We start from the raw sequence: 27,753 nt of genomic DNA on the forward strand, positions 1-27,753 counted from the left end.
AAAAGGTGGTGAAAGGGATTCTGGGACTTAGGAAGTTTATGATATGTGACGAATATATACTTGGAACTCCCACAGCGTAGGAATCAATCTCAGAGATGCTCCCTTCCAGCTGAGAGCTGTTACATCATTAGGCTTCAAACATGAATCAGTCCTCTTATATAAGGTCAGGACATCTCAAATAAAAGCCAGACCTGCATAACACGTCAGGGCAAAAAAGAATGGTGTGTGAATAATGGAGTCACACCAAGAAGTTTCTCACCATTACTTCTCCTCTAGTAATAGGTATCTGTACTACTGTTCCCTACTCTGCATTGTCACATGATGAGAAAAATGAAACTCAGAAGTCAAGCAATAGATCCAAGCTGCCTAGTGAAACAGCAAAGCTAAAGCCAGAAGTTAACATTTTGGGGTCCTGGTTAGAGATGTTTCTCTGTTTTCTGACTTAGAGATCTATTTCTTTGAGCCAGTTCCCCCTTCTAGTGTAAAAAACACTTTAGAATGCCTATCATGAAATGAATATGGAGTGTCAGGGATTGCGGAGGTGAGGAATGAGAGACTTGCAGTTTGCAAGTGATTGTCATAATTACGAGGGTCCACGGAAGTCCTTTCAAGGAAGCAAGTCATTGCTCTGTGGCGCATCTGCCTGGAAATGTTTTAAACTTCAGTTTTTATTCCCCAAGGTCCATTAGTAGTCTGCAGTACCTGGGTGATCATTCACACCCCAAATCTCAGCATCATATCACACAATATACTCAGGTAGCAAACCTGCACATATACCCCCTGAATCTAAAATAAAAGTTGTAAAAAAAGTTCAAGTGAATTATGCAGCTTTTCTCTGCAAAACTTGCCAAAAGTGATTTGCAACATGATCTCGGAAACTTTCTCTAGGCATGCATTCTGCGCTAATCCTTCATTAATGTGCAGCTCCGGACTGTTAGCTATGTATGCACAAAACTCCAGAGGTGTGCAAAAAGGCATGACTAAGTAGACTGGCATTCCTCACCATCACGCGCTCTCCTCTATCAGACATCCTAAACCCTGAACACAGCACAGGCAGAGATTTGTCACATCGGGACAGCAGATAGAAGGAGAGGATAAAGAGACCAAGGTGCAGCTAAGAGGGAACAGGGTGAAGAGACAGGAGTAGAAGGAGAGTGGCCTTTGGCCCAGCCTCAAAGCTGGACTCAGCCTGGTTTACTTGGTAATCTAGATTTTTAGTAAATCATATGTTTTAAACGGCAAAAAACCAATATGGGCATCTTTGTTTTAAACAAAGTAAACATACTATGTTGCTTTGTTTCTGAGGCTCCTGGAATGTTCTCGCTAGCTGGGCCTGTACTGTGTGTGCCTTCCTCTGTTTAGATATTATGCTTCTATTATTGCAGCTCATATTACATGAGCTAATTTAGTAGACATGCGTGTTGTGTCTGATGGCCTCTGGGGTCAACTAAGATGCTTTTTGAGAGAATGGCAAGTAAAAGCAGGATGGACTTCCTACTGCCTTTAATCTGAAGTCCCAATTCTTTAAAGTGGCTTTGTATGTCCAAGCCATCTGGCTCCCAGGCCCATGTCTCTGTGTTCACTCATATGTGCCTCAGGGCCTTTGCTTCTGCTGATCCCATTGCTTGGAATATTCTCTTTTTCTCTTCACAGATATCCTAACCCCTCTCAGCCCCAAACCTGGCTAGTTCCAATAGGCATGTCTACCACAGGGCAGCTTTTCCTAATTTCTTTAATATACTCTAGTATATACTCTAATATACCCATAATTGTCTGACAGTTTTCGCAATTGTAGTCATCAAATCTTCATGAAATTGTTTTTTGTTGGTGTCTGTTTTGTTCATAGGACTGTCAGTTTCATGAAGGCGTGTCTCTGTGATGTCCATTAGTGCCACTGTGCCCAAAATGAGTGAAGTTAGGGAGCACTACACTGACTACAGCCGGGTCAGGTGGCTTATACTTCATAGTGGAGGAAACAAAGAGCTCTGCGAGGACTCCTATGCACAGGACTTAAACAATACAAGCAGTAATTACAGAATATGAATCCAACGGTAAACACACAGGATGAATCGGAGAGGGAGAGAGAGACTAAAGACTTGGAAGATTTGACCTGGAAGGGCTGGCAGTGAGAACTCACACATCGAGGCCTATTCCCAAGACCTGGGAGGCTTCCTTTCTCTAAGCATCCCTTGGTTGTATGCATCATAAGAGCGAGGACACTACACAGATGATTCAGTTGGACCTAAGTGAACTACTTAGAAAGAAAATGAGAGAAATCTTTCATTTGTATCCTTATGGCTTCAGATACATTTCTAAGAGACAGAAAAATGTGGTAAGAACCAGACCATCTTTAGAATAATTACTATTTCACTTAAGTGAGGTTTCACAATCACTTTACAAAGTAATTTTGTACACATATATCATTTCACATTTTAAACTATATGTTGTTTGTGGATGTGAACCTAGGTAACAGCCTTCATAGGTACAGCTTGCCTCAATTTCCTTAATACATATTAGCTAGTTCTTCCTTTGATGATTAAGATAGCCTTTTATGTATAAAATATACAGTTCTGTTTCAGTTAAGCCCCAAATTATTAATTTTGGATAACTGAATATTTTCAAAGAATCCAAATATCCTTAGAATACTAATACTTTCACTACACATCTGTTTAAAAATGAATACAAATGAACTTTCACTACTCCCTGGTTTTGAATGAAGCCCATTCTTCCCAAGCCATACAAGGTGAGAAATGTTGCCTGCACTATATGCCTTTCTCACAAAACTGATGCCCTGTGGCAAAGCAGGAAGATCAAATTATATGAAGAATGAGAACAAAGTTATCCCCCAGATTTTGTCATTTCTAGAACAAGACAGACTATTTTTAGGTTTTCAAAATTCATTACTGAATTTTCCATCATTACTTTTAAACAGGACCTACGCTCAAATGACTTGGTTGATTCACATGGTTTTTGGCCAAAATGTACTATGAACACTTTTTGGAGGTTCATAATATCATGTTTATTTTAATGCACAATTTTGAATATCCCCAGAACATACTGGGCAAATGTCTTTTAATCCTAAGAAGTTCAAGACGTTTAAAAGAGGCCTTAAATTCAGAATACTGAGATTTTTATCTTTATAAAGTTGACTTTATCTTCGCTGTCCACCCTACTGGTTTTAGAACCCGGAATTTGATTCTGTCTGTACAATCTTCCATTTTTTCTTCTTATCTATGACTCCATTTTAAGATCCATGACAAAATAGCTATGAAAAATAATGAAATTCCTCCTTTGGTGATAATATAAATGGGAAATGTACATCCTGAAATGTTTTGCATGAGCAGATGTATTCATATTAATTATGGTTCATATATAATTCATTTGAAAAGATTCTCCTACAGCTTTTAGAAATGAAATCTCTAAAAAATGGAAACAAATGACAAATAGTGCATGCAAACATATGTGTAGTGTGTGAGTACTCATTAGGGAAAGTAACACTTCAGAGTTCAGTGTGGTATTGCTCTCTTTTATAATATTTATCAGTGTTAGCTAATCTGAAGGTGCAGCTACAAACTGCAGTACTCAGTCATTGGTGTTTGTGAGAGCTCTTCACATGGAAGGCATTGAACCAGAATTTCCAGCTTCATGGTATAGATGTCCTCTACGTATATTTTCTGTATTTTGAACACTTTTTTCCTATTGGCTTCAATTTTTGAATGAGAAATAAATTCCAAAGGTAGTAAAGTCAAAAGAAGTGGTGTCTCTGGGGGTGAGTTGGGTGAGGATCCTGTGTGAGATAACAAAAGGAGATGAAGGTGAGGAAATGGCTAGCTTCTCATGCACTGTTTTAGCCACCTTATGTGAAGAATACACCTTAACAGTTAGGTTGGGGGAGGGACAGCATTAGGAAAAGTAGCTAATGCATGCTGGGCTTAATACCTGGGTAATGAGTTGATAGGTGTAGCAAACCACAATGGCACATGTTTACCTATGGAACAAACCTGCACATCCTGCACATGTACCCCAGAACTAAAAATGAAAATAAAAATGTTAGGTCCAGGGAGAGCTGCCTCTTCTGGCTGGTCCATAGAATGATAATGTGTTGCAACATGAGGCCAGGCAACGAAATAATGCAATGAACCGCAAAGAACCACATGAACTAACAGTAATAATAATAATAAAAGAAAATCAACAGCAAAAGAATCCATTAAAAAATGTCTTTGTGCTCTTCTTGGTTTATAATGCACATCCTTTAGTCCCTAAGAGCCTAGCATATAAAGTTGCCACACTTGGAAAAGAGTTTTTTAGTATATGTGTGATGGTTAATACTGAGTGTCAACTTGATTGGATTGAAGGATACAAACTATTGATCCTGATTGTGTTTGTGAGGGTGCTGCCAAAAGAGATTAACATTTGAGTCAGTGGGCTGGGGAAGGCAGATCCACCCTTAATCTGGTAGGTACAATCTAATCAGCTGCCAGCAAATATAAGCAGGCAGAAAAACGGGAAAAGGAGAGACTGCCCTAGCCTCCTGGCCTACATCTTTCTCCTGTGCTGGATGCTTCCTGCTCTTAAACATCGGATTCCATGTTCTTCAGTTTTGGGACTTGGACTGGCTCTCCTTACACATGTATATATACGCGAGTGTGTGTGTGTGTGTGTATATATATATATATGTATATGTGTGTGTGTATATATATTCTATTAGTTCTGTCCTTCTAGAGAACCCTGACTAATACAGATTTTGGTACCAGGAGTGGTGCTAGAGGACCAGAATATTAAGAATGGAGTTCTTTCGTTGGTTTTGAGGTTTCTGGAGTTGGCTGCTTAATATGATTAGACCACAAAATGCTAAGGACTCGACTTCTAATAGTATGGAGAACATTGATAGTCCTTGGTGTGAACTGTTTGGAGAGTTATGCCAAATAAATGCATTTGACACTTCTGATTCACCGCTCCTGAGAGGCAAGGAGTTTAGTGACTCTATACATAATACCTTTGACCATATGTGGAGAACAAAGGAACATAATGAAGCTGGTTGGTTACTTCTAATTTCAGTGGACAAAGTGTTGAAAGAAAATGATGAACTCGGGGATTCTGTCTCCCAGCTTCAGAAGCAGACACTGAGCCTCAAATCTGCTAAGATTGCGCTGAGTGAGAGTCTTATCTCCTGTAGAGAAAGAGCTGAAATTGTGGAAAAACAGACAAGCTTTTATCATGCAAGTGGCTGACCTGCAATGAAAGATGCATGCACAGCCTCGCCAGGTGACTACTGTTAAAATGAGGGCATTGATTGGAAAAGAATGGGACCCTGCAACTTGGAATGGGGACGTGTGGGAGGATTCTGATGAAACTGAGGACACTGAATTTGTAAACTCTGATGAACCTTTTTGGCCAGAAGAAAGAGCTTTCACATCCCCAGTAGAGGCAACATCCCCTCCCTGACCCACACTGCCATCAGCCTTTCCACCTTTGTCGGAAGAGATAAACCCTGCACTGCCTGAGGCAACAGTGACTCTCCTGAGGCAGTTGTCAAGCAAGATAATGTTGATTCTCCTGAGGAGCCACCCTCAATACCTCTGTTTGCTTCTAGACCTATAACTAGACTAAAATCCCAGCAGTCCCCTAGAGGTGAGGTTGAGAGTGTGACCCACGAGGAGGTGCTCTACACTTGAAAAGAACTGCTTGAGTTCTTTAATTTATATAAACAAAAATCTGGAGAACAGGCATGGGAATGGATTTTAAGGGTGTGGGATAATGATAGAAGGAACATAGAGTTGGATCAGGCTGAATTTATTAATTTGGTCCCACTAAGTAGAAACTCTGCCTTTAATGCTGCAGCTCGGGGAGTTAAAAAAGATTCTCATAGTTTATTTGCTTGGTTAGCTGAAATATGGATTAAAAGAGGCCCACTGTGTGTGAGCTGGAAATGCCTGATCTCCCTTGGTTTAACATAAAGGAAGGGATCCAAAGGCTTAGGGAGATTGGGATGGTGCAGTAGATTAGTCACTTTAGACCTACTCATCACAGCTGGGAGGGTCCAGAAGATATACCCTTGACCAATGCCTTGTGAAATAGATTTGTGAGGGCAGCACCTGCATCTTTGAAAAGCTCTGTAATTGCTCTTCTCTGTATGTCAGATCAAATGGTGGGAACCGCAGTCACTCTACTATAAAATTTAAATACAGTGGGAATAATTGGATCCTGAGGTGGCAGGGTCCAAGTTGGCACTCAACCATCAAAGGCACGGTGGGCATAGCTACCATAATGGACAGCAGAAGCAGACCTGCAATCAGAATAGCCTGACTTGTGTAGCGCTCTGGCATTGGCTAATTAATCACGGTGTTCCTAGAAGTGAAACTGATAGGAAGCCTACTGCATTCCTACTTAATTTATACAAGAAGAAAACTTCTAGGTCGAATGGACAGAAGACTAATTTGAATTATAAAACCAGAGAATCACAGCCCCTCAATCAATTTCCAGACTTGAGCCAGTTTGCAGACCCAGAACCCCTCGAATGAAGGGGAGGCTGGCTCCTCTTGAGGAAGGACCCCACTACATTACTGACAATTTATGCAGTGAATCTTTCTGTCATTCTTCCCCAAGGAGACCTCCAGCCTTTTACCAGGGTAACTAACTGTGCACTGGGGAAAGGGAAATGATCAGACATTTCGGGGACTACTGGACATTGGCTCTGAGCTGACATTGATTCCAGGGGACCCAAAACGTCACTGTGGTCCTCCAGTTAAAATAGGGACTTATGGAGGTCAGGTAATTAATGGAGTTTTATCTCAGGTCTGACTTACAGTGAGTCCAGAGGATCCCCGGACTCATCCTGTGGTCATTTCCCCAGTGCCAGAATGCATAATTGGCATAGACATACTTAGCAGCTGTCAGAACCCCCACAACAGGTATATCCCAAATATTGAATAGGACTCACTTATACTAAAAAATATTCACCATTTATCTGAAATTGAAATTTAACTGGGCCTCATGTGCGTTATCTAATATTCCTACTAACATAGCACTTTAGACTTAGAAAATATTTGTTGGGTGATTTAATTTTCTTTGCTTGGGATTATAGAAGAATGTCTTTTCCAGCTTGCTGATTTTTATTTTTGCCATGGAGTTTTTAAAATTCATATGAATTCCATAACCTGAGCCAAGCTTCTAAAACGTAAGCAGGGAGGTGCTCTTACAGGGAAGGAGAATAGAACCCAGCTCAGTCCAGGTTGCATCCTTTGCTACTGTTTGACATTTGTTTCTTTAGCCCAGGCTTCTCATTTTAGATGAGTAAAGGAGGATCGCAGAGGAAGGTGACTGCAAATCCAGTGTCTTTGCTTTGGATCACGCTGTCTCGGCATATAAAGGTGACTCTGCTGTGTAAGAATGAGTTATATTCCTATAGTTAATTTACAAGCTTCATTACAGCACAGAGCACATTGTCCTCTTCAGAAAAAGCTATAACACTAAAGTTAGATTAGTAGGCAATCCAACAAGTTAGCTGAAAAACAAAATACCTGCCATGAAAAAAATTAGGGGGAAAATAAACTATTTCAAATAAATTATGGGTAAGATAGGTTTTACCGGACTAGTCTGAAAATGTAATGATCATGGTGTTAGTGAGACAGTGTGGAAACAGGCAAATAAATATTCTATTTTCTTTTTTTTTCAGCTTCAGGGATACTGATAAATGGAACGTGTATAGGGAGGAGACTGATTTGGTGGTGAGAGTAGAAAATGCACAGAAATAATGAGCGAATAAAGAAATGGAGTCTCTGCTAATCTTTCCCAAACATTTAGACAGCTGACAATGTTCCAACAACATCTTCAGAGTTTTCACCATCCCTCACCTGCCCTGTCACTTCTTTCCCCTATAAAGTTAAAACTCTAAAGAAAGAAAAACTTTCCACATTTAACACTCTCCATTTGTCCATTTATCTATTCATTAATACAATAAAGAGTTAAATATGAGGGCCAGGCACTGTACAAGGCACTGGTGACACACAGGTAAACAAGACAGAAACAGTTTCTGCCATCAGGGAACTTCAGGGAGACATACATTAAGAGATGATTACACAAATAATTAATTATAATTGTGATAAGTGATAAAGAAGTACAGTCACTGCAAACACTGGCTACCCAATACAGAATCATCATCATCATCACTTCTTCATTATGCACTTGCTATGTGCTATACTTTGTGCAAAGTATTGTATATCCCTTTTATCTAAAATTTGCACAAATCTTGAAAAATAGCAAGGTAGAAATTATTACCATTTTCAAAAGATAACAGATAACCCTTTTTTTCTATTTATAGCTTTGACTGCTTTCAGAGGAGGCCATGGGAAAACCCTTTGTTCTGGGCATCTTGATGCATTTGAGTATGAAAAGTTGGAACAAGAACAGAAGAGAGCTAAATTTCTTTGCATAGTAAGAGGGAAAATATTTGTGTTCCTAGGGAACAATCTGGAGGCATATGTGAAGAGTGAAAAAAGAAGATAGAGGTTTCTGGAGAGATAACAAAGGCTGTGAGCCTCCCCACACCAGTCCTTGCCAACCCCAAACTTTCAGTGAAGTTACTGGACACATCAACATGAGTGAGCTCTTTGGTGGTCACCAGTGAGGGGACAGAGTTTCACTTGCAATTTGATAAAGGGGGAAAAGAGAACACAATGTGCATAGATATTAGGGTGAGAGGAATAACAGGTTAGGGGACAGTAACCCCAATGTTCCCAAAGGTGGTGAAAAGGGTTCGAATTGGTTTGAGCCAACTTTATGTGAGCCCTCCAGGGGCTAGGAAGTCCCAGCTGACAACTGGGTTATCCAAATGAGGACATACGGACACAGAGAGGTCCCAGAGCCATGGAAATTACTATATTTGAACCCAAATCTGACTCCAAGGTCTATATTCTTCCCACTCTGCCATGTTCCCTCAGTTTTTGCCAAGAAGGAACAAGGGGCCACAGTGCATCACTTCTGACCTGTGATTCTTGAAGGAATTAGCTCCAGACTAACCAGAGTACAGGCCAGCCATTCTCGCATCAGAGCCCCCAACAACTGTGTACGGCTTTAACACTTCAAGTTAAAAGCACTTTTGCATGCATTACCTCATGCATGGAATTTTACTTCTTCTGAATGAAGAACTAAATAAATTGTGCTAAATAAATCTCAAGCTGTTGTCAGTGCTTTTCACTACAAATTCCTCACCCAGCAGTTCCCCCATGGGTATTATCTGTTAAGTGCAGCTTTGCCCAGCGCAGTCACTCAGCTGGGGAGCAAATGCAGAACTTGGATTTGTTGTGCTGCAGACAGGCTTCAAGAGCAACTCATACATCCTGTAGGCTTCAGAAAGAAAACTGGGGACACGATGTCCTGGTTCAAGCAAATGCCTACATTTATTTTTGGAATTATTCCTTGGAACTGTGGAGAGATGAGTTTTTTCATGCGGAACCAAGGACAAGAAACAGCAAGGTTAAGGAAACACAAACCTTGAAGTCTTAAAGCTCTTCTAAACTTATCTAGTGTGTCCTGGAGGTTTAATCACTGGGTAGAGTAAATCCTCAGCAGGTATAAATAACCTTAGGTTTCTTTTAGATTGTCTGCTTTGGTTGGGGAACTGCCAGATCTACAATGACTATTATTTCTGGTTGCCATTTATGTCTCTCCACCTTGAATTTCCCATCTTCCATCTTTTCTTTGTGTCCTAATTTAGAGTGTGTTTACTTTTGTATCTTTGAGAGTGCCTCGTATGCCGTGGAAAATACTCTTTGAATGCCCAATATGGAATGTGTCCAGCCTCCTTCAGAAGTTTTAAAAATTTGAGTGTTATTTTAGTTTATTTGAATCCTACATCTGATTTTAACGTGTGAAAAATACACAACATTGTACTTTAGTCACAAACTTGGACATCCTGTTCTCTTCCTTAGCTCTCCTTAGAGCAGGGTTCTGAAGGAGAGAGCAGCAACCTGCCACCTATAGGAAGGTATTAAAGCTTCTAGTTGCCCCTGTGCCATTTCTCACACACAGAAACACAGAATGTCTCTCTCTGTCCCTTGATTGCAGGTAAAGCAGCCATAAGAACTCAAGAAAGACCAAACATTTTAGAGGGGAGGTTTGGTGATGACATCAGACACACTTGAGTTCAAATCTCCTTGCTGCCAGGTACTACCTGCATGTACTTGAGCAAATAACCTGTTTTTCTTACCCTCCATTTCCTTATTTGAAAGTGCACATAATAATTTTCCTTATATAATTCCATGAGGACTGACTGAATAAGATGATTTTATAAGACATTTTGTATTGTACCTATGAGTTTCTGCCATTGACACTGACATCATACTCTCTTTCCAATATTCCCTTTCCTCTTTTTTTTCTCGTGACCTCTCTGGGACTCTCTTCCAGGTAATTATGGTGGGGCTGCCTATGTTTTCCTTCAGACATAGAGGTGCACAACTGAAGGGACTCCGGGTGTCAGAATACCCCACCCACTTGGCCATGGTGACCATTCAGGGCTGTACACACACCCCAAGCCAGGCTTTCTCACTTATTTGCTGGGATCTTTGAATTATTAAGAAAAATCCCCTGCTGAGAAAGTGAAGCTGGTGGGGCCTGATTTGGGGGCTACTGGCAGCCATCTTACCTGCTGTTTGAGAAGCCTCTTTCCTGGAGCTAGTGAGAGGTATAAGGTCTGGTTTTGTGTTTGAGTAGGAATCACTGAAGAAAGCTAAGCAGAAACAAGCAAAGCCTAGAAACAGGAAAAGAGAACTTGGGGATGTCCTTTGGGCCTCTGGATCTAAATGAGTCTGCAGCCAACTGTACCCAAGTCCTTGTTATTTACATAAGCTGATTCCTCCTTTTTATTAATTTTTTTTGAAAAAAATACTTTATTTTATAATATTCGTTGAAAAAATTACTGGAAGGAAATATATAAAGCCCTCGACAGTTTTATCCTGGGATGAGAATAGAAATTTTAGGTGGGGAAATTTTACTTTTCATGTAAAATATTTCTGCAATAAAAAACATTTACTTTAATTTTTTTTATTTTTTAAACTAGTTGAAGTGGTATTTCTCAAACCTGCAGCAGGAGGAGCCTATTATAATTCCCTTCGGTTCTCCTATACTGCTTTTCATAAACTAAGAAGTGGGCCTTGTTTTTTGTCCTTTCTTTGTCAAAATCATTTTTGTCCTGATTTCTTAACATACAGAAAAACTCCAATAATCATATAAAAGAAGACAAAAACCATACTATTAACATTTCAGCTAATAGTCTTCTTGCTTCTTCTATACGTAGCTGCATTCACATTGAGTATGCAATTTCAAATTCTCACTTTTAACTTAATATCACAACACTGAGAAAGTAATAGGTATCTGCTGAAGAAAATTCAGAAAACATAGGAAAGTAAAGAGGAAAATTAATCTGTTACCCATGGACAGTCATTAAGGATATCTTGCTTTATTTCTTTCTATCATTTTTTGCCTTTTCCCCCCCTCCCTCTTAATATTAGGATTAGATAGTAGATGGTATTTTATAAAAAGCATATCCTCTTTCACAAAACATTTTTATAAGACATTTTAGGCGCTGAGTGCAGTGGCTCACACCTGTAACCCCAGCATTTTGGGAGGCCAAGGTGGGTGGATCACTTGAGGCCAGGACTTTGACAGTAGCCTGACCAACATGGTGAAACCCTGTCTCTACTAACAATACAAAAATTAGCCAGGCAAGGTGGCACTTGCCTGTAATCCCAGCTACTTCGGAGGCTGAGGCAGGAGAATCGCTTGAACCTGGGAGGTGGTGGTTGCAGTGAGCCCAGATTGAGGCACTGGACTCCAGCCTGGGTGACAAAAGCAAAACTCTCTCTCTCTCTCAAAAAAAAAAAAAAAAAAAAAAAAAAAAGACATTTTAAATGGTTTCCATCATGCAGATGTTCCATAATTTATTTAACTGGTTCTTCATTGTTGGGCATTTAGTTTGTTTTACAATGAAAATTTGTTTTCACAATACTGTGAATCAATATCCTTGATTCACAGGATATTATAATACTGGGATCAGTATCCTTGTTTATAAGTTCTGGGCCAAAAATATTTCCATTTTAGACATTCCTAAAAGTAAAATTGCTAGTCAATGGTCATAAGTATTTTAAGCAAATTAAAAATATTATCAAGCCAAGACAATGGGAAAAAGGCCTTAAAAGCATTTCAGAAGTCTTCAGGACAGTCCTCCCATCACGGGCCAGCCCAGGATCACAGTAGGAAAGAATGGGTTTTGGGGCCAGGCCCAGGACCCTGCTGCCCTGTGCAGCCTCAGAAAACTGCTCCCAGCATCCCAGCTGCTAGGGCTCCAGCCTTTGCTTAAAGGGCTTCAGGTACAGCTCAGGCTGCCACTTCTGAGAGTGCAAACCGTAAGCCTTGGCGGCTTCTACGTGGTGTTGGGCCTGCAGGCACACAGAATGCACAAGTGAAGGAGGCTTGGCAGCTTCCACCTAGATTCCAGAGGATCTATCAGAGGAAAGCCTGGGTGCCTGACGCAGGGTGGAGCCTCCACAAAGATACTTTCCTAGGGCAGTGCTAAAAGGAAATGTGGGGTTGGAGCCCCACACAGCGTCCTCACCAGGGCACTGCCTAGTGGAGCTGTGAGAAGGGGGTTGCTCTCCTTCAGTTGGGAAGATGGTAAAGCCACTGGCAGCTTGCATCCTGAGCCTGGAAAAGCCACAGGCACTCAACTCCAACCCATGAGAGCAGCCACTCGGTGGCAGTCTCCATAGCCATGGAGGTGGAGATGCCCTAAGTGTTGGGAGTCCATCCCTTACACCAGTGTGCTCTGGTTTCAGGACAAGGAGTCAAGGATTATTTTGGAGCATTAAGGTTTAAGGCCAGTCCTGCTGGGTTTCAGACTTGAATGGGGCCTCTTATCCCTTTCCTTAGGCTGATTTTTCCCTTTGGGAATGGGAATGTTTACTCAATGCCTGTAGTAACATTGTTGTTGGAAGCAAATAACTTGATTTTGATCTTACAGGCTCATAGGTGGAAGGACTTGCCTTGAGTCTCAGATGAGACTTTGGACTTTTGAGTGATGCTGGAATGAGGTAAGACTTGGAGGCTATGAGGAAGAGATGACTGTATTTTGCAATGTGAGAAAGACATGAAATTTGGGGGACCAGGGGAAGAATGATAGATTTGGATGTTCTGATCCCTCCAAATCTTTCTTTTTTTTTTAAATTATTATGCTTTAAGTTCTGGAGGTATATGTGCACAATGTGCAGGTTTGTTACATAGGTATACATGTGCCATGTGGGTTTGCTGCACCCATCAACTCATCATTTACATTAGGTATTTCTCCTAATGCTATCCCTCCCCCAGCCCCCCACTCCCCGACAGGCTCTGGTGTGTGATGATCCCTCCCTGTGTCCATGTGTTCTCATTGTTCAACTACCACTTATGAGTGAGAACATGCAGTGTTTGGTTTTCTCTTCTTGTGTAACTTTGCTGAGAATGATGATTTCCAGTTTCATACATGTCCCTGAAAAGGATATGAACTCATCCTTTTTTATGGCTGTATAGTATTCCATGGCATATATGTGCCACATTTTCTTTATCCAGTCTATCATTGATGGACATTTGGGTTGGTTCCAAGACTTTGCTATTGTGAACAGTGCTGCAATAAACATACGTGTGCATGTGTCTTTATAGCAGCATGATTTATATTCCTTTGGGTATATACCCAGTAATGGGATGGCTGGGTCAAATGGTATTTCTAGTTCTAGATCCCTGAGGAATTGCCACACTGTCTTCCACAATGGTTGAAATACTTTACAGTCCCACCAACAGTGTAAAAGTGTTCCTATTTCTCCACATCCTCTCCAGCACCTGTTGTTTCCTGACTTTTTAATGATGGCCATTCTAACTGGTGTGAGATGGTATCTCTTTGTAGTTTTGATTTGCATTTCTCTGATGGCCAGTGATGATGAGCATTTTTTCATGTGTCTTTTGGCTGCATAAATGTCTTTTTTTGAGAAGTGTCTGTTCATATCCTTTGCCCCCTTTTTGATGGGGTTGTTTGATTTTTTCTTGTAAATTTGTTTGAGTTCATTGTAGATTCTGGATATTAGCCCTTTGTCAGATGGATAGATTGCAAAAATTTTCTCCCATTCTGTAGGTTGCCTGTTCACTCTGCTGATAGTTTCTTTTACTGTGCAGAAGCTCTTTAGTTTAATTAGATCCCATTTGTGAATTTTGGCTTTTGTTGCCATTGCTTTTGGTGTTTTAGTCATGAAGTCTTTGCCCATGCCTATGTCCTGAATGGTATTGCCTAGGTTTTCTTCTAGGGTTTTATGGTTTTAGGTCTTACGTTTAAGTCTTTAATCCATCTTGAGTTAATTTTTGTATAAGGTGTAAAGAAGGGATCCAGTTTCAGTTTTCTGCATATGGTTAGCCAGTTTTTCCAGCAGCATTTATTAAATAGGGAATCCTTTCCTCATTGCTTGTTTTTGTCATGTTTATCAAAGATCAGATGGTTGTAGATGTGTGGTGTTATTTCTGAGTCCTCTGTTCTGTTCCATTGATCTACATATCTGTTTTGGTACCAGTACCATGCTGTTTTGGTTACTGTAGCCTTGTAGTATAGTTTGAAGTCAGGTAGCGTTATGCCTCCAGCTTTGTTCTTTTCGCCTAGGATCTGACCCCTCCAAATCTTATGCTGAAATGTGACCTCCAATGTTGGAGGTGGGCCTAGTGGGAAGTGTTTAGGGATAGATCTCTCATGAATGGCTTGGTGTTGTCTTCACTGTAATGAGAGAGTTCTCACTGTATCAATTCACACCAAGAGCTGGTTTAAAAGAGCCTGGCACCTCTCCCCTCTCTTGCCATGTGATATGCTATTTCCCTTTCACCTTGTTCCATTATTACAAGCTTCCTGAGGCCCTTGCCAGGAGCAGATGCTGGCATTATGCTTTGTGTACAACCTGCAGAACTGCGAGCCAAATAAACCTTTTTTTTTTTTTTTTTTTGAGACGGAGTCTCGCTCTGTCACCCAGGCTGGAGTGCAGTGGCGCGATCTCGGCTCACTGCAAGCTCCGCCTCCTGGGTTCACGCCATTATCCTGCCTCAGCCTCTCCGAGTAGCTGGGACTACAGGCGCCCGCCACCACGCCCGGCTAATTTTTTGTATTTTTAGTAGAGATGGGGTTTCACCGTGGTCTCGATCTCCTGACCTCGTGATCTGCCTGCCTTGGCCTCCCAAAGTGCTGGGATTACAAGTGTGAGCCACCGTGCCCAGCCTAAACCTATTTTCTTTATAAATTAAAAAAAAATTAAAAATTATCAAACTGCTCTTCAATAAATTTGTAGTAATTCTCACTTCTACCAATAGTTTATGATAATGCTTAGTAAACACCTCTTTAGTAGCTGCATAGGATTTTTCAGCTATGAAATGACTTTAGCTATTCATTTTCCTGTTATAAGACATTATATCACACTATAAAAGACATTCTGTACATAACTCTTTGTATCCATTTAAGGTTATTGCTTTGGGTGATTTCAAAAATAAAATCTTTTATCAAAGGGCATAATTATTGTCAAGTCATTGATACATACTGATATGCCAAATTGCTTTCCAGAATTATTGTATTTATATTTCACCACCAGTGAAGTGTGAGAATGGCTTTCAACTTCACTAACATTACATACTACCACTATTAAAATATAGCAATAAAAAGCGACAATGACATATCTAAAAATATTCACTCATTTGATAGGTGTCATAGTTTGATTTTATTTTTAATATATTTGAATGAGTGAAGTTTAATATTTTTCATCTAATTTTTTCTTTCTTTCTTTCTTTCTTTTTTTCTTTTCTTTTTTTTTTTTTTTTTTTGAGACAGAATCTTGCTCTTGTTGCCCAGGCGGAGTGCAGTGGCACGATCTTGGCTCACTGCAACCTCCGCCTCCTGAGTTCAAGCAATTCTCCTGTCTTCTCCTGTCTCAGCCTCCTGAGTAGCTGGGATTACAGGCATCCGCCACCATGCCCGACTAATTTTTGTATTTTTGGTGGAGATGGGGTTTCGCTATGTTGGCCAGGCTGGTCTCGAACTCCTGACATCAGGTGATCTACCTGCCTCGGCCTCCCAAATTGCTAGGATTACAGGCCTGAGCCACCGTGCCCGGCCCTATTTTTACTTTTTTTTGTTGTGAACATCTTATGTCCCTTGCCCATTTTATTGCCTTTGTATTCTCCTACATATTTTGCACAAATTATATTTAGGTTATTGACATATCATCTCACATATGTATTTCAGAGATATACAATATATAAATTATTTCTATTATGTTTCACATAATTTCCTACAATTGGATATTAAATTTTTTTTGACAAATATACCGTCTATGTATAATATATACTCCTTTTCCACCAGGGAGGCACCACTGAGCAGTGGTTAAGTACACAGGATGTGGCACTATAGTGTTTAACCTTTTAGGACTGTTGTGAAGATCAACTGATAGATCAGACAGAATTGCCGATGCTTTGCTTACGGCAAGTTCTTATCATTGTTGGCTATTACTTATATAGTTTCTTTGACTATCATTTAACCTGAAGTTTGGTTAAGAACTTTTTTTTTGAGTTGCAGTAATTTAAAATGTTAATGTCAAATATAATTATTTTCCATGGTGAACTTTTAATTCTTATATTTATAAAGTCCTTTTTCTTTCATGGATCATTTAAAATTCCCATAGACATTTACTCAAAAGGAAAGAAAATATGTATCTGTTTAAAGATTTTCACATGAATGTTCATAGTGGCTTTATTTGTAATAGTCAAAAACCAGAAAGAACCTCAATGTTAATCAAAGATGAATGGATAAACAATAAATAAAGTAAGAAAGATGAACACATTGTTGATACACACAATGTAGGTAAGTCACAAAACAATTATACTGAGTGAAAGAAACCAGATCAAAAAAGTATGTACTGTCTGATTCCATTTACATAAACTCTAGAAAATGCAAACTAATCTATAGTGACTGAAAATTCATTTGCGGTTGCTTGGGATGGCGGGGGGAGGGATGGGTGGGAGGCATTACCAAGGAGCTTGAGGAAATTTTTGGTGATGATGAATATGTTCACTATCTTGATTCTAAAGATGGCTTAGGATATGTGTGTGTGTGTGTGTGTGTGTGTATGTGTATATATATGTCAAAACCTATTAATTTGTATAATTTAAATAGTTTAGTTCATTGTCAATTATATCACAATAAAGCTCTTTTAAAATTCTTGTATATTTTCTATTAACTCTTATAATTTGATTTATTATAAGTATTTAACTCTAATTTACCTAGAATTCATTTTGTAGTATGAATGAAAATATTTTCCTTCCCAATAGTATTTTACTGCATAATAATAATAATCTTTCCTGTTGCTATGCACAGCCTCCTCTAGCATATATTGATACCTAGGCAAATATTTGTTTGTACTCCAGGGTTTGTCTATATTAACACCCTTTTAAATTATAGTTCAACTTAATTGTGATTATAGCTTATATTTAATAGCTAGTAAGTGACATTCTTCTTTATTTTAATATTCCTTTCCTGCCTAACCTTAACCTAATCAAAAGAATCTCAGATCTTAGCATTACTATCAGAAGATAATATTTAAACCCAAAGGATTATTTTAATACAATTTTAAATGAGAAAGGTAATAAATATTGCAATTTGGATTTTTTTTTTAACATTTTAGGAAGGAGTATAAGGAAAGGGGAGATCAAATAGCCGCAATACTAGCTGAAGTAAGGAGCTTCACTTTAGCCAAACCGGAAAACCCTATTACTGACAATCATATGCCTCGCCTTCTTTTCTCCTGCCCAGACTTTAATCACTGGTTCTCACAGAGCATTAGCGAGGGGAAGAGTATTTTTTATGTCTCCGATAGGCAAGGAAGATAGCTAAACTCAAGGGCAATGTCAGGTAAGGGAAGGTTTTAAAGAATACAGACAGTGTGTGATACAAAGACAAACACATACCTAGGAATATACCTGGGAATTTCATAGGCAAGATAAAATTGTATACTGTTTGGGTATTGCATGGATATGAGAAGCAGAGTAGTTTTGGGGCTCATGATAATTTCCTTTGATTGGTTTTGCCTAAGTATAAGATGTCTGCCTTGTTGCCTTCTGGCTTTGTCCAGTTATTTTAAGTCTACTCATTTATATGTTAGAGGCCAGATTATTTTCTTAAGTTAAAAAGAACTGCGTCACATTTTTTTTTCATTAGTTTCCCATGTTGGAAATTGTAATTGCAGAGTATTCCCTTCTACTCCAAAATAAACAACCTTTTAATCCAATGTGTGAGAATCGGAATGATTACTCTGGAGGAGTGCAAAGAGACAATAATCAAGCAGTTAACACTTATTAAATACCTACTGTGTACATAAACTACCTTGAAAGTATGTTTAAAGGGAGAATTTAATCTGAACAATCTGAGTAAATGTAAGAGTTCTTTATTTGTGATAGCCATTTTCTAAAGGTAAATAGCTATCACTGAGACAATTTTTACTTTTAAAGGTGAAAAGGTGTTGAATGAAGCAGGATACATTAGCAAATCAGTAAATTAAAATTTGTGCTTTGCTATCAAACCCGGTGCCTCTAGGAAAGTAATTGAGCTTGATTTCCTTCATCCTTATAAAGGAATTGATGGTGTCATCTAACTCCTAGGATTGTGGGAGATTCAAATATAACATAATTGAATATTTTGCAAACAGTAAATCACCATACAAATTTAGTTATTATGGTTGATAAAAGCTTGTTACTTCTCCAGATAATCAACTACACATAACATTTGCAGAGATTATTTCAGAGACTCTATGAATCACTAACATTATCAACGTATTCCCTAATAGTTGGAAGATAACCATCACCATTTAAGCTCATGGAGAAAAAGCCATCACAGATGGGAGTAACATAGCAGAGAACAAACCTCTAGAGGAAGATTCCCCACCCCACATCCCCAGCTCCCACACCCCAGAATCAGAGTGGTGACAGTTCTGCTGATCCTTCCTCTCTCTCTTCCTTGTCCTCTTATTGGGTGGTCGGCCTGGCACACTTGCCCAGTGACATCACTGGTGAAAACCCTGTGAATTCTCAGGTCACTGATGAAGACAAAGGGAACTATAGGAGCCACCAAAGCAGATGACAACTTCTGATCACTCAGAATCCAGATTTTGCCTTTCCCTTCTCCCCTGTAGTCTCCTGTACCTCTCTAGCTTTCTCACATTTCTTCCTTTCTGAGCCATGGTATCCTCAAAATTCCTCAGCCTCACCTGTATCTTAACCCAGATAGCATCATTCCCCACTGGAAATCCAGTACAACAGAGGCACTGTTCTTTCATTGCCTGTATCTACAATGTTTCAGTATCTTTAATTCTGCTTTTATTGACTTTCTTATTTCAGTTAGATTTCAGAGCCAGCTAATTTTCTATACAATTCTTTTTGTACAGAGGATGACAACCAACCCACCCCTACCAGCCCACATTATAGGGAAAGGAGATAAGAACCCAACTTTGAACCTAACTTTGTTCTAGAGTCTGGTTGGGTTCCACCTGGATCCACCTGCTTGACTTTGACTTTGTGACCCTTCCACCCCCTCATGACTATGCCTTGGCCAGCCTCTGGCCTGATTCCCTTTTCTGGCTGTCAACCTCGCACTAGCTCCCTTAGGTTATAAAAATGTCAGGGCATTTAATTCCTAGTAAGACGGCAATGAACAAATTGACATATTATTCAAATACCAAGCTTGGAAGGGAATTTCATTTGCTCTCATTAGTACCATTAGCAGCAGTCATTCTCTGTCAGAAGGTCAGAGCCATGTAGATGAGTAAACAGAACATTTCGATGAGGCCCATTCTTTGAGGTAAAAACTTCAACTGTGCCAGTCAAACTGATTGATAGTATTTGGGTAGAAGAAGAGTTTCTCCAATTTATAAGGGCATACTCCTAAACAAAGCTTTCTTTACACTTTACATAAGGAAAATCCAGAGCTGCCCTAAAAATCTTGTTACTATTTCTGAGCAGTGTCGGTGTAGAATGACATAAATACCGGAAAGTCTTCTAAATCTTATTACATAATGATAATTGCTAACATTTTTGCAGGTTTACTATATGTCAGGCACTTTGTGAGCACTTTACAAGTATCATCTCTGTACATATTATAAAATTAACATAGATTAAGAGTAGGCAGGATGGCGTAGTAGTTGAGCTCATTAAATATAGCTCCCTCTGATTAACTGTATGCTGTTTGGGGGATTATTTAACGTCTTGGGCCTTAATTTCTTCATCTGTAAAGTAAAGATGGTAAAAGTACCCTGCTCATGGGGTTGTTGTGAGGATTGATGGAGAGATAATAACTACTTTTTTTATTTTTTAATTTTTGAGATGAAATCTCACACTTGTCACCCAGGCTGGAGGGCAGTGGTGCGATCTCGGGTCACTGCAACCTTCACCTCCCTGGTTCAAGCGATTCTCCTGCCTCAGCCTCCCGAGTAGCTGGGACTACAGACCCACACCACCATGCCTGGCTAGTTTTTGTTTTGTTTTGTTTTGTTTTGTTTTTGTATTTTTAGTAGAGACGGGGTTTTGCCATGTTGGTGCCAGACTGGTCTTGAACTCCTGGCCTCAGGTGATCCACCCACCTCAGCCTCCCAAAGTACTGGGATTACAGACATGAGCCACTGCATCCTGCCACTATTTATATTTCTTCAGTGATTTCCATGTTCTACGACTGTTCTCCGAAAAAAAAAAGGGTTAATTGCCTTAAATAGGTTAAACAAAAAGTACTTAGAACAGTATCTGGCACGTAGAAAGTCTTCTATTTTCTTAAATCCGAGAACTCATGGAACTCTCACATGATGTGCTCCTCTCTGTCCTGCTGTATGTTCGGGTTTCCTAGTATCGCCACACATGGAAACTAACTACATGGTCAGCACATTGCCCAAATGGCTGCTATTCCTTCCTCACTCACTCTGGCTTGTAGTTACTGCCAAAGTCCTCCTTACAGTCAGACTAATGCCCATACTCTTCAGTAATGCCTTTCTCCTTTCAGTTCTTTATGACCAAGACCATACTCCACCTCCTCCACCATTTTTCTGCATTTTCCACCCTTTTTTTTTGACTGCAGTGATCATAAGGCTTTGGAAGAAATAAAACCTAACGTCTTATTAGAAAACAGTGGGGGCTTTGATGCTGGAATAACAGCTTCTACTGTCTTCCAACCTATAAATGAACCTGGATATACTGCCAAGAGAAAAAAAATCCATCAAAATGGGGTAAAGACTGGAGAATAATAATGTACCCAAATCATAAATTCAACTAGAAGTTTGCTTTTTTGACCTTTCTAAATGGTGCCTAATTACATACTTTTTAAATTCTTGTATTTTTGGAAGAAATAAAAACACTATTTGTCAAAATCAAAGAATGTTAAGATTTTAACAAAAGAGGAAGTCTCATAAATATTAAGTTTCCACCTCAGTTACATTACATCCCAGAACAAAATTGTCATGTGCCATACATTTCAACTACATACATGATGTAGTTGCACCTACTTCCAAGAGGATGATTTATGTAAGTTGGTCCTGTTTGAAAAACTTGCATATTGTAAGATATGCTCAGTTTCCTTGGCCACAAAAATCCTGCTCCAGCATTGTATGCAGTAATTGACAATTTTCAAGGGGGCTTAAAAGATAAATCAGTTGTTCTCTACCTGACTTATTGTAAAGAGAAGCAACAGACAAAACACCTCTCAAGTCTACTCTTTTTAAATTCTACTTTCATCCCTTAGCTCTGAACTTCCCTCATCCTTGTTCTGGATTGTAACATTAACTTCTGGACTCATTTCTGTCTACACACTAGTCTATTTTCTGTGCTGCTGCCATTATTACATTTCCAGACATTTCTGATTCTCATCTCTCCCTGGTTTTCCCATACTGTTCTGTTTCTCAAGATCCTCCTTTCCCCAGCCTCCTATTGAACACTGGCTATTTCTGTAAGGTTTATCCCAGTGCTTCCTTCTCCACACAGCATTTTCTCTCCCCTCCTCTGTAGTATCTGCTCTGCATCATTTACTCCTTAGGATATTCCAAGGATTTCCTGAATCAAGGAACTCTGCGCTACTACTATCTTTTCAATGTCAGTGTCCAACACAAATATATTCAATATAAGGTTTTTTTAAAAAAATAAACGAGAAAATGAATGAGCATTAAAATTCTTAAGCAAACAAAACTACAGACTACTTAAGACCAACACTTCTCTGGAAAATCTTGGACTTGCAGTCACTAGAATCAAAGGATTTCACTGATCTGTATTTCTGCAGATAAAAGGGAAATTTCACAAAGAATACTCACCTTCTTGTCCTATCTATATCATCCTAATTTATCAGAGGTGCTTGAAATTAACCTCCGATATTAAATAAAAGACCCTATTTGTTGTGCTTAATTCTAGAGTGTCACTGTCTAATAAGATAGCACTAGACACACGTGGCTATTTCAATTACTTAGCATCAAATAAGATTTGAAATCTGTTTCGTCAATCGCACTAACTACCTTTCAAGTGCTTAATAGCCACATGTGGCGAGTAGTTACAATATTGGACTAAGCAGATATAGAGCATTTCTAGCATCACAGAATTTTGAACAGCATTGCTCTGGAGCTCTGCCTGTCCACCACACGTAAATGTAGGTGTGGCCCAGTTATTCAAGCCCAGTTATCCTCTGCTCATCCTTATATGAGCAGAAATTTCTTTAGAATAAATTTCAAAAAATAGTAATTGGAATGTATATCCTATTTAAAATATTTTATTTTCTCTCACAGACAAGGCATTCCAGAGTTTACCATTTGGTATTGAATTTCAGTGAAATTATAAAAGTGTACCCTTCCCACTTAATATGAGACTTCTTATTTGCAAATCAGCGGTGAAGAACACATATAGATGGGTAAAGGGATTCACAGACTTTTCTACTCTTTAACATTATTATTTTAATACTTTCATAAATTTGCATACTTATATTAACTCAGCTAGTTAGTTGCATGATTCAGGCATTCCGATTCCTAAGCCAACACTCTTTTTCTACACCATGTTGCCTATACATGTTCCATCTAAAGAGTTGGGAAGTCAACAGTTACACCAGCATAGAGCCATGTCTATGACTTCTTGCAGCTTTTTTTTTTTTTCTTTTAATTGAGATGGAGTGTCACTCGTTGCCCAGGCCGGAGTACAATGGTGCGATCTTGGCTCACTGCAACCTCCGCCTCCCAGGTTCAAGCGATACTTTTGCCTCAGCCTCCCAAGTAGCTGGGATTACAGGTGCCTGCCACCACGCCCAGCTAATTTTTTGTATTTTTAGGACAGATGGGGTTTCACTATGTTGGCCAGGCTGGTCTCCAACTCCTGATCTCAGGCGATCCACCCGCCTTGGCCTCCCAAAGTGTTGGGATTACAGGTGTGAGCCACGGCGCCCGGCCGACTTCTTACAGCTTTATAGCTTCTAGAGAGAAAATACGAGCTCATGTGTTTTTTACATTTCTTGGATTTTCTTTTTCAGACTGCCATTGTCTGAAACAACGAAAAACTATGTAAATATGTTTGACTATTTATTTTGTTAGGACATATTCCTAGTAGTAGAACTGTAGGGTCCAAGGATATGCAATTTTTAAAGACTTTGCTACACATTGCCAGCTTGATCAACTCCCCACCCGCACCCAGTGCACACTGCTATCATATAGCAGTGTATATGTGTTCCCATTTTCCAGACTTTTCCTAAACCAGACATTATCTCCCCCTTCCCCCTTTTGCTTTCCCCTTTAAAAAATAGTTGCTAATAATTAAAATGGCATTTGTTTAATTTGTAGATATTTTTAAAATAAAAAGGGAAGTGCTTTTTCTTACAGATTTATGAGACCTCATTACATAACATGGATATTCACTTTTTCTCTTTCATATATGTTGCAAATGTTGTTTCTAATTTGCTATTAATCTTTTTAATTTTGTATATAACATATTCTAGAAGGAATAAGTTTTCATATTACCATTCCTTTATGATTTTTGTCTTCGAGGTCATCCTTTTCTATCGTAAGTTCTATATTTTCTTCCACTACTTTCATGGATCCACATTTTATACTGGAATTGCCAATCCATCCAGTATTTTCTTTCATGTTAGGGATGTGTAGAGGTAAGTAATTTTTCTGAGTAAATGTTCCACCAAACAAATCAAAATTAACAGGTTTCAGATATAAAATATTGTCGTTTATTTAAAATAAATAATTAAAAAATTAAAACCAATTAAAATATTGAAATGGTGTCTAGTGAACATTTCATAACATGTGTGTTTGAGTGGGGAATTATTATAGTAATACCACTCTAAAATATCCAGCTAATAATACCATGAAGTGAAGACCAGTTGATTGCCTCTTTATATACTAAAAATATAACTAATTGTTCTTTCCTAGAAATGAGTTTACATTTTTCCTGTCAGATACTGACCCACACATTGTACAATTCTTGATAAGTTTAATCATTTTTGATGACAGCCTCTATCGCTTATTGAACAAAGCCAAGATATTTTATAATAAAGTCTGATAATAACATACCAAGCACCTCTATTCCTAGTGACTTATAAATGCTATTAATATAATTAATTAAATTTGAGGGTTAATTTCTGAGAATCATACTACCCATTAGTAATTTCCACTTTCCTTCTAAGAACATTGGCCTTTTACTACACAAAGAGGCAACAGCTTTCTAATCTATCTTATTCTCCAAATTAATCATTATTGTCATTATCACTATCATCATGATCATGGTACCATTACTTTCTTTTTCATTTGAAAAGTCTTAGAATTCTAAAACAAAAGTCCAATTCTTTTCATGTCAAAAATTACATAGTGGTCAATAATAAAATTCACCTTAATAAAATCGTAGGTTAAAAAATAACTCCTAAAAATGGAGTATCTAGATGATATTGAGTCATCATTCATTGGCTTAATCTTCATCTATTTCAGAAATATTTTCTTGGAGTTTAAATATCATTAATTTTTTAGAAGAGGCTATACTGTTTTACTCAATATGGTTCTTTTCTAACATGTTAAAAAACTGTTAAATATCTATCTCCTTTGTAGCAGTAAATGTTTGCAGATAATTATCTATCGGTCTATGACTCTTGGCAGCTCTAGAGATTAAATCTAAAATGTTAGCAAACACTACAAATTATTCAAAATTAACAAGAAAGCATAACTTAAACAAGAGTTGAAACAAATGTTGTACAATTAAAACATCTTGACAAAATTTACAATTTAAAGCAAGTACATCAAAAGTCAATTTTGCTTCTTAAGAATGAAAATACCAAAACAACTATAAAAGAATCTTCTGGCTGGGCGCAGTGGCTCAAGCTTGTAACCCCAGCACTTTGGGAGGCCGAGGCGGGTGGATCACGAGGTCAGCAGATCGAGACCACGGTGAAACCCCGTCTCTACTAAAAAAAAATACAAAAAAATTAGCCGGGCGTGGTGGCGGGCGCCTGTAGTCTCAGCTACTCGGAGAGGCTGAGGCAGGAGAATGGCGTGAACTCGGGAGGCGGAGCTTGCAGTGAGCCGAGATCGCGCCACTGCACTCCAGCCTGGGCGACAGAGCGAGGCTCCGTCTCAAAAAAAAAAAAAAAAAAAAAAAAAGGATCTTCCATCATGTGATCTCTCAGTTAAAATTATTTCAGAATTTTTTGTGTACATATGGCCTAATGTCAGATGAATAACGACCACAGAAATTTGGGCGTATATTGCTTTTTACACACTTGTAGCTCTAATATCTAAGCTGGCTGGTAGCCCATAACTACAAAGACTGAGACAACCTCACTATAGAATTTTTTTCATTTTAATTAATAGAAAGGAACTATCTATACTTTATCATGTATTTTAAAGATGGAATAGTGAAATAAAAATACTTTTTAGTAATTTCCCTCATCCATACTACTCTCTTCTCTGACATATACAGATTTAACCCTTTCCAGTACTGGTGGGAAAGAAAAACACTTGGGTAAGGGATCATTTACACTTTTATCTTTATCTTTTGTATATCTTTTCATTTCTTTTTTTCTCTCTCTGTGTCTCTGTCTTGCTTCTTCTTTCCCTCTTTTATTTTTCTTTTAATAAAACACAACACTTTCTACTTCAGATATTGTCAGTTTCAATAATTTCATACTTTAGAATAGTTTACCAGGTATCATCTTTCACTGATTTTTAGAAACTCCCTATTCTCTAGTAGTAACAACTTATGTTTATAAAAATATCTCATGTTTTGAAAGACATGGTCATAGCTCATTTGTACTCAAACAACAAAGGGAAAAAGAAAGGAATAAATTCAGATACAAGCATGAACATTTACAATATTAGGTGCTATTATAGTACTTTTGATATCTGTCATCATGGAAACAGTTCTCTTTATTTGAAATCATGGCAAATAATTTTTTTGAATAATGACTCTGACTCCTTGCTTAAACTTAGAAAATGGCTTGGACATATGGAAACTAGAGAGATTAAGGAAATAGCGATGAAAATCACAGAGCATAAATAAATTTAATAAAATCTAAGTTTTCCTTTTGTAAGAAAGCATGCTGTATGAACAAACGGGATAATTTATTGGCTTTTATCCTAATTAGTGCCAATTAAGGGCACATAATTGATTTTAGTTCACTAAGAAAGTATTTTTCAAAAAGATTTTCCTATAGCTGCACTTTTTCAGGTGGACAGTGAATACACTAGAATAACAGTAGGGCTTTGCTACTATTTAGTTAGGTTTTATTTCTAAAAGCTGCTAAGACAACTTTGTTCTAAGAGGAAGGAAAGAAGTTGCATAAGTAAACCCCTGGCTAAAATAAGAGTAAATCCTAATATCTTACGAGAAAGTCAAACATCAAACATCAGTAGAAGCCATGAACAAGTAATTGAAATAATTTATTATTAAAGAAATTGTTCTCCTTTAACTTGCTCTGTGTGTACCAAAGCCTCCCATTTTGAAACAAGCTGCCAGGGTGATATGTAAACAACGCGTGAGCAGGCGTCTGCGCTCTGGGAATTGATGCTCCACACAGCCACACTGAATTGCTTACATTCAGTTCCTACCAGCCTCTAAGCAAAAGAGTTCATTTTGCACTCACCCATGTTGCATTTACTTCTATTTTTAAATCCTGTAACACACATACAGCCACAATGCCTAAAAGATTAGAATGCTAATAGAAATAATAGATGTTTTAAAAAATATAGATAAAACTGGGCTATACATGTTAGATGAGGCTGGCAATCATATGATGAAAGAAAAACAAAAGTTCACATACAATAAACACACTAAATAACTTTGCTGGAAAACTTTGTCCTACTGCTTAATTTAGTAGAAGAGACAAGTAGCTTTGGACAAATGCCACTAATAAGGTGTCCTCTAAGAAAAGCGGACAATTTTCAAAAAACAAAACAAGAAAACACTTTGTTCAGGTCTACATTGATTTGAAGACACCAGTTATTGCATTCTTATTACTTCCTTTGCAGTTTTCTTTCTTTGACTTACACACACACACACACACACACACACACACACACACACACACACACTCCCACACACACACACTGCCATAAAACTATAACATTTCACAACATCTTAGACTTTCAAATTAAAAACAGCTGAAACCGGAGGTGGAGGAGCTAGGAGGGTGGGCAGAAGAAATTTATCGGGTGCCCA

General features: G+C 38.5%; 1 protein-coding gene across 24 annotated transcripts in view; it reads right to left on the bottom strand.

The window, feature by feature from the left end:
* Positions 1-27,753, bottom strand: part of DTNA (dystrobrevin alpha) — a 393,764-nt gene that overhangs the window by 151,680 nt on the left and 214,331 nt on the right. The window lies entirely within an intron of this gene.

The sequence above is a fragment of the Nomascus leucogenys genome, chromosome 4 (genome assembly GCF_006542625.1).
Source record: "Nomascus leucogenys isolate Asia chromosome 4, Asia_NLE_v1, whole genome shotgun sequence".
NCBI classification, from domain to species: Eukaryota; Metazoa; Chordata; class Mammalia; order Primates; family Hylobatidae; genus Nomascus; species Nomascus leucogenys.